Source organism: Panicum virgatum, chromosome 3N (assembly GCF_016808335.1).
Source record: "Panicum virgatum strain AP13 chromosome 3N, P.virgatum_v5, whole genome shotgun sequence".
Classification (NCBI taxonomy): Eukaryota; Viridiplantae; Streptophyta; class Magnoliopsida; order Poales; family Poaceae; genus Panicum; species Panicum virgatum.
In genome coordinates, this window is record NC_053147.1 from 31364232 (window position 1) to 31373441 (window position 9210).

Below are 9210 nucleotides of genomic sequence, written 5' to 3' on the forward strand. Positions count from 1 at the left end.
AAGTTATGTGTCGTTTTGAATTTTTTTGTTGAACCTCTTTTTTCTTTAGATGTGCAGCACTAAGCAAATCTTCATCTTGTTGAACTTCAGGTTGGATACTATTTAAATCACACAAAATACTTGTAGATGCACTGATTTTTTCCTCTATTTGTTTGCCAAGACAATCAAGTGCATCGTCCACCATACAGGCAACATTCTGGAAAGCTTGTAGCTTGATATGCCAAATTCAAAATTTTGTGAGACATAGTCTTATAGCGGAGCATAGCATCCAATTTTGAATCTTCAATAATGCTCCTTCCTTTGTTGTCTTGTATAGTTCCATACCTTGCTTCCCTTGTCCAACGCTTTAGAATATAATGGTTCGGCAATAACTTGATATTCATCTTGTCAAGAATTTTCAACGCATGGCAACAGCTGTCTTGTTAAATTGCTCACAGCTACATAAAGCTGTTTGCTCCAAAGGATCGCCATTCAAAAGCTACATAAAGCTGGTTGCTCCAACACACTCTTTTTCAGAACTGAAATCACCATCAGATCTCACAATTGCAACAACATAGGTGTTATTTTCATTCAATTCTATAACATGCAGCCATTCATATTCAGCTTGGAATGCTTCAAATATTGGGGCTGTGTAAAATTTGCCAGCTTGCAGTAGCATAGGTGTCCTCATTCTTATCCTAGGTTTCTTTTTTTGAGCTTCATATTCTTCATTTAGTTCCTTTTTTCTTTTCCCTTGCACCAGCCTTTCAAAATGTTTCAAAAACCAAAATATGGACACATGAAGGTCCAAGAGAAAAAAGGGGAATATATATATATATATATATATATATATATATATATATATATATATATATATATATATATATATATATATTAACATAGCCATGCCCTCATGTTATCCAAATAAAAGGGAGAGAGATCCATAGAAGGAGTATTCCATTTCCACCATCCACCTTCCACATATGTGCACAATCTTGATCAGCTTGTTTGATTTGTCATCTCCATGGATCCTTTGTTTGATTTTGCAATATATGTGACACAAGTGCATGCTTCCACTTCTCCTACTTTGAGCTCCACATAAGCCATCTTTAGAGGTAGGGTGAAAAGAAGTAATGCCTTGGTGAGGATACATATACACAATGAGCGACATGAGAGATCCTATGGAGAAGTAAAGCTATGATTGGTCTTTGCAAAAATATTTTCAAAACCCCAGTCATATAGCAGGAAAGTGGAGGAGACTAAAGTCAATACCGTTCCGCTCTTCAACTTCCCAAACAGTTCATGGTAGACACATCAAAATTCACAGGTAAGGGTGAAGTTTAGAATAATCTATATGCAGGTACCATGTCATATGAAGTCGGGTCCGCCTTAGTTCTTGGCTTTACTCGAGGACGAGCAAAGAACTAAGTGTGGGGGATCTTGTTGACGGTCACTAACGACCCATTTTGACCATCAACTATCGTGCAAAAGTCGAGTATCAGAAGGATTAGATGTTAGCATAGGATGATTATTTGACGAGTTCCACAGATGCTGGTCTGAGAATGTGTGCAGGTGAATTTGGGCTAAAAAGACAGAAAACTAGCAAGAATGATCCAAGGTACAAATGCCCAATTACTCATGGGAGAGCCCAAGGGCCAAAAGGGCCCATATGGCAGCCACACAAGAGGAGGATAACCGGCCCATGCGCAATGCCACATCAACAATCTGAGGCAAACTCCTCTCGACAAATCAGACGCTAGCGCGAGGATCCATGGGCCCACATGCAGTATCTAAACCGACTTACTAGAGGCAATACCACTTGCTAAAGACCGAGGGACCCACGTGTCAACCACTGGACGAAGGCTGAAGGCGGTTGGCAGCTGGGCCAGGTCGGCCGACCCCTTGGTCGGCCGACGGCCTAGTGGGCCCCACCGCCTCAAGCTTCGACGTGGCGCTTCCTCATTGGTGGAGAACGTCGGTTTGAGGAGTAGTAGCTGCAGCTCGGCGACGCAAGACCCCTGGCTCCCTCCAATAAATACAAGGGAAGGGGGTAAGGAATGGACACACACACATCACACCCTCTCAACTCACCTTTCTCCCTTGGAGCTTGAGGCCTTCATCCTAGATGCTTAGGTAGACTAGAAGGTGTCGAAGAAGAGGAGGAGAGTGAGGAGGAGTCAGGTGGGGGGGTGTCGGGTCTGTCGGCACTTTTCTCGGCTTGTACCTCGACGGATGCTTATTCGGTTGTAAGTGTTCGAGACTTTCTTTGTTTGTTTATTTGGAATTAGAGTTTAGATCGCAAGTTATCATCTCTGCCTTATATTAGTTGATGTGTATGCTAGCGAGTAGCATTTGATCTTAGCTTAAGACCCCGGATAGAAAAGGGTAGTCTTGGCCAGGGCTAAGGTTAGTAGGGAAAGACGTAGACGTGGTGTCTAGGCTAGACTATACCACTCAGTTGTCTGATAGTCCCACGGTTTATAGAGGTAGCCGACAGGTGGTGACAGCCCTGTTCGAGCCTTTTAGTAATCCTCCATGTTCGGATATCAGATAGAGCACATATTGGAACTACCGGTTTGCATAAGTCGGTCGATACCTTTAGCTCGAAGTATAACGGCGACGTGATCTCTTCTTCTAGGCATAGATTCTAGATATAGAAAGTCCTCTCTTTTGTCTTCTCCACACTGGCACGTGTGTCCTTGGATGAGCCTGAACCTGTAGATAGCGTACTCACGTTCCTCAGTGGATACGATACCCTAGAATACTCTTGGGTGAAAGCTACAGCGGTATCCGTGCGCTTGCGGATTTTATTCGTGACGTTGCAAAATACCAACAAGCTTTCTGGCGCCGTTGCCAGGGAACGGCAGCTACATTATCTGCGGACTCAGTCGTCCTCGTATCTTCTTTTTCTTTTTCCTTGATTCTACCTCTACCCCCACTACCCATGGAGCAGCTATCCTTTCCACAGCTCTCTACCCCAAGGGGCGAGTTCTCTGAGCCATCACCATCTTCCTCATCTAGCTGTGAACTCAGTCCTGGCTTTATAGCCATGGTTCGGAAGCGACCCTTCTTGGGGGAAATTCATGAAGATCCCTACGACCATTTGCAAGAATTCGAGGAACTGTGTTCGGGTCTAGAGATTCTAGGCATGACATAGGAAGCCTTGCGGTGGAAATTGTTTCCCTTCTCTCTTACAGAGAGGGCGGAGCAATGGTACACCCGCATGATAGGAAAAATGAGCGGTGATTGGGAGGAGCTTCGAGATGAATTTTGTTACTCGTTCTCCCTCACCGGACGCATAGACTCCCTACTGACCGACATCCTTGATTTTGAGCAATTAGAGAAGGAGTCCATAGGTGCAGCATGGGCTAGATTCTCACGCCTTTTGGCATCTATCCCGGACATGTCTATACTCGATGAAGTATCGTTGAACGTTTTCTACTCGGGTTTAGACATGGAAACTGCCCTAGAGCTTGACGTCGCCAGCAGAGGATGGTTCGCACACACAAATCCGGAAGAAGGAAGAGACATCTTAGATAGTTTCCTAGAAGACTCTTTCTTCCCTACCGACCATAGTGAACCCCGCCGGGAGGAATCCGCGTCGAGCCATGAGAGTCTCTCAACACCCTAATCTGAGCTTTCATCTTTCACATCTCAATATTCGTTTGTTGAGCCCTTTCCCGAACCACGAACACCGAAGGAAGAAGAAATTCAACCTTCGGAGTTCTCTTCCCGATTCGAGGGTGATCCTTCAAGAAACATCAGAAACACCTCGAATCTTAGGCACGAGGAACCTATGAAATCGATGTGTCTTTATGAGACCCTCGATATAATTTCCCGCCATACACCCGCAATTGATTGGTCAAATGAGGCAAAGCGTGCTTCCGAAGCGATTCAGATTAGCCCAACCTCTGCAACCATCACTTGTTCTATGAAGGGAAAAATCATAGAAGCTCTTCATGACCCTGCTACTGAGGCTTGCATCTTACCCGAGTACCTTTTGGATACTCTTGTGGGTAACAAGCCTTTAACCCCGACCAACAAATACATTAAAAGTCCATCCGGACTGTACTTTGAATGTCGCGGGATTGCAAGGGACGTGCCTATCACCATAGACAAAATCTAGGTGCATTTAGATTTTTATATCTACGATATCCTCGATTTTGATCTTCTCCTTGGCCTCCCGCTAGAAAAACTTCTGGCATCTCATGGGAGCCTAGATGAAAAGCTTAGAGAAACCGGCTCGGCCACTGCTACTCCTCATCTAGAAAATCTTCTGGCAAGGCCTCTTCCCGAGCAAAACCCGCTTGAGGAGATGATGCATACATCTCCGTTCATATCATCTGAGCCCGTTCTCTTGGAAGTTCTAGAATCCTCTGAAGAATACGACTCGGAAGATAGCCTTCACTTTTGTGAAGACGAACGTTCATCGTCCCCCTCGATCGAGTGTGAGCCTCTTCTCGCTGGCCCTGAATACGTTGTTCTCGATCTTTATCGAGATACAACTATGAGCTTCCACGATAAATCTCTTGAGATGGAGAAATCATGGGCCAAGGAATTTTGTGAGGCGCCGACTCTGGAGTCCAATGAAAAGGATTCCTCACATGAGCATGGGAACTTCACTCTGGATATACCATGCTCATTCAGTGCAACTCCAGAGTCAGGCATGCTTAGCGCATCGTGCACACACGAGGACTACAACCACCTTATGGTCCTCTTCTGTAAAATCCTCAAAAGGTTGGTTGTAGATGTATATGTTTATCGTAAACATTGCAGATTTCGTGGGTGCACTGTGGCACTAACCTTGTAGCTAGCTGTAACAATTGGTGGTGAAACAATGACCCATCAACAATGATGGCTATAAGAGTTATCATGGTCGAGCTTATGACCAGAAACAAAGCACTACCGGAAGATAGCCCGGACTATCATTTATTTATTTACTTATTTATTTCCCTTTCAATAAAAAGCAAGGGCATGTTCTAGGATGTATTTGTCCTTTGGGTATTTTTGGTCGCTAACCATTCCAGGGGAAGATCAAAGAGAACGATGGATAGACAACACCTATGAACATGTGAGCTACACCGACTACAACACCTTGATATGCCTTGATAAAGAAACAACTACAAAAGGAGACTTGAACTCCATACACTTGAAGTTCTGCAAACTCCAAGTGTGGGGGAGGTATGTGAGTACCCCAAAGCACGTTATTTTTCTCAATTCATATTTTGTCTTGGAATTGGTGTATGTCCTCGCATCTTGCTCCATAAAAAAATATGAAAAAAGAGAGGAGTTGCCATGGTGACAATATTATCTCCATCAACAAAATGCCATGGTAAGTACTCTCAATGTCCTGCTTTTGACATTAAACAAAGCCCTCCCGGGAGGTCGCCCGAGGATCACCATGTATGTGCTCATGCCTATCTCTCTTTGAATAAAGCTCAAGCATGCTTCGTGCTCCCTATATCTATCCTCGTACGCTCTAGTTTGAATGTGTCTCATGAAACACATTCATAGGCCTTTTAAATCAAGCATGGTGTTTGGGTTAAAATGTCCTCTTCAGTCAAACTAGACTTTGCGTCAAGTTTGATTGATGTTCTGGAGTTGATACTTGTATAGATATTGGTTACATATGTGGACTAACCCCTACAGGAAAATCAAATCCGATTGGGTGAATCATTGAGCTGAATCCAAAGGGAAAAGGTAAGACAAGGTTTTGGATTAATGTTGCACAACATACTCATGTTGATGCAATCTTAGTTCAGCCTTGCCTGAGGAAGTATCTTGGTGAGATTAAATTCTAGTTTCAATAAATTTTAAGAGCTCCCTGGTTCTTAAAACCGGTAGAGCTATTAGTTTGTTTCCACCTTTTTGTTTTTGAGTAAGCACCAGGTACAAGAACAAGTGTGGGGGAGATCTCTCAGAACTTTTATGCATATACACTCGAGATCTCCCACAACACGTGCACAACACCGAACAACTCAGGATGCAAAAAGCCAAGACGAATCAGAACTCGTATTGGGCAGTGGAACCTCAGGTTTGGCTGACCAGCACCAGCTCCGATCATCTTCATTGCGACGGTTTGTGCACTCTACCCCTCGTACTCTCCTCAACCAATGAGTTTAAATGAAATCTTTGATTAATCATTAATATTAAACTCAAGGTATTCTCTGGTTCTTGTGCTTCTCTATGATTGGCTCGCATATCTTTTATTCTTTGCTAAGCCTGAGCTTGTGAGTCATATCTTAGGGAACCCATAATTGTTAAGTTGTTGACTAGTGAGATATGGTTTGATGGAAGAATCCTTTCTTTCTCTGTTTATATGTCTGGGAAATTTTTATCAATAGGAAAACCTCCATAGCTTTACAACTCCACGTGCTTGTCCTACCAAAGCCATATATTGACCTTCATGATACAAACTTTGTGACCCTAGTGAGATGTCTTTCATACTTGCTTGATGAAGATCACGTGCACTCCACCAGCTAAACTTCTACACTGGAAGTTAGCTATGCCATTCCATCCATCCACAAAATAAAACTCCATATTGAATGATCTATCTCTAGTGTCTCTCAAATGAGGCATGGGCTATAGATATATAAAAAAAGAAAAGATGGCATGCCCAAGAAGCATGACCCAAAAAAAAAATAGGGACACATGAAGGTCCCAGTGTTGAAAAAAAATTGGACACATGAAGGTCCAAGAGAAAAAAAGGGGAATATATATATATATTAATATAGCCATGCCCTCATGTTATCCAAATAAAAGGGAGAGAGATCCATAGAAGGAGTATTCCATTTCCACCATCCACCTTCCACATATGTGCACAATCTTGATCAGCTTGTTTGATTTGTCATCTCCATGGATCCTTTGTTTGATTTTGCAATATATGTGACACAAGTGCATGCTTCCACTTCTCCTACTTTGAGCTCCACATAAGCCATCTTTAGAGGTAGGGTGAAAAGAAGTAATGCCTTGGTGAGGATACATATACACAATGAGCGACATGAGAGATCCTATGGAGAAGTAAAGCTATGGTTGGTCTTTGCAAAAATATTTTCAAAACCCCAGTCATATAGTAGGAAAGTGGAGGAGACTGAAGTCAATACCGTTCCGCTCTTCAACTTTCCAAACAGTTCATGGTAGACACATCAAAATTCACAGGTAAGGGTGAAGTTTAGAATAATCTGTATGCAGGTACCATGTCATATGAAGTTGGGTCCGCCTTAGTTATTGGCTTTACTCGAGGACGAGCAAAGAACTAAGTGTGGGGGATCTTGTTGACGGTCACTAACGACCCATTTTGACCTTCAGCTATCGTGCAAAAGTCGAGTATCAGAAGGATTAGATGTTAGCATAGGATGATTATTTGACGAGTTCCACAGATGCTGGTCTGAGAATGTGTGCAGGTGAATTTGGGCTAAAAAGATAGAAAACTAGCAAGAATGATCCAAGGTACAAATGCCCAATTACTCATGGGAGAGCCCATGGGCCAAAAGGGCCCATATGGCAGCCACACAAGAGGATGAGAACCAGCCCATGCGCAATACCACATCAACAATCTAAGGCAAACTCCTCTCGACCAATCAGACACAAGCGCGAGGATCCATGGGCCCACATGCAGTAGTTAAACTGACTTACCAGAGGCAATACCACGTGCTAAAGACCGAGGGACCCACGTGTCAACCACTGGACGAAGGCTGAAGGCGGTTGGCAGCTGGGCCAGGTCGGCCGACCCCTTGGTCGGCCGATGGCCTAGTGGGCCCCACCGCCTCAAGCTTCGACATGGCTCTTCCTCATTGGTGGAGAACGTCGGTTTGAGGAGTAGTAGCTGCAGCTCGGCGACGCAAGACCCCTAGCTCCCTCCTATAAATACAAGGGAAGGGGGGTAAGGAATGGACACACACACACACACATCACACCCTCTCAACTCACCTTTCTCCCTTGGAGCTTGAGGCCTTCATCCTAGATGCTTAGGTAGACTAGGAGGTGTCGAAGAAGTGGAGGAGAGTGAGGAGTCGGGGGGGGGGGGGGGAGTGCCGGGTCTGTCGGCACTTTTCTCCACTTGTACCTTGACGGATGCTTATTCGGTTGTAAGTGTTCGAGACTTTCTTTGTTTGTCTATTTGGAATTAGAGTTTAGATCGCAAGTTATCATCTCTGACTTATATTAGTTGATGTGTATGCTAGCGAGTAGCATTTGATCTTAGCTTAAGACCCCGGATAGAAAAGGGTAGTCTTGGCCAGGGCTAAGGTTAGTAGGGAAAGGCGTAGACGTGGTGTCTAGGCTGGACTATACCACTCAGTTGTCTGATAGTCCCACGGTTTGTACAGGTAGCCGGCAGGTGGTGACAGCCCTGTTTGAGCCTTTTAGTAATCCTCCACGTTCGGATATCAGATAGAGCACATATTGGAACTACCGGTTTGCATAAGTCGTTCGATACCTTTAGCTTGAAGTATAACGGCGACGTGATCTCTTCTTCTAGGCATAGATTCTAGATATAGAAAGTCCTCTCTTTTGTCTTCTCCACACCGGCGCATGTGTCCTTGGATGAGCCTGAACCTGTAGATAGCGTACTCACGTTCCTCAGTGGATACGATACCCTAGAATAGTCTTGGGTGAAAGCTACAACGGTATCCGTGCGCTTGCGGATTTTATTCGTGACATTGCAAAATACCAACAGTGGTCCTCCACAACGTCCAGCTGCAAGTCCCGCAGGGTCTCGACGAAGAGGTCGGTGCTGACTGTGTCGGTGGGTCAGATGGAGGCGTGGATCCTCTTTAGTCCACCCTCCATGTTGAAGATGAAGTTCAGGTCACCGAAGCGCATGAGCACGCCCGGGACCCATACTCCGGTGTGGCTTGCCATCCGCAACCTCCTGGGAAACGAACGAAACACACAAAACTCCCCTACCTGGCGCGCCAACTTTTGGTGTTTTTAACCATCGGCTAGTGATTCTCATGCACTGCGTGTTTGGCTCGTATGGTGTACAAGAAAAACACAATGATTATACTAGTTTGGGAAGAATGTCCCTACATCTGGTTCGCCGTTTGCTCATGAAGGGATATAAGGTGGGCTACGCTAGCAATAAATAAAAAATTCCTCCGCATAAACCAGGAACACTACTATTATAGATCATGGGATTACCACTAGATGCGTGGGTGAGGAACTTCTGTAGCGCGTCAGTGTAGTGCAAATGGTCGCCGGCAGTGTAGTTGCGAGACCTTCTCATGTACG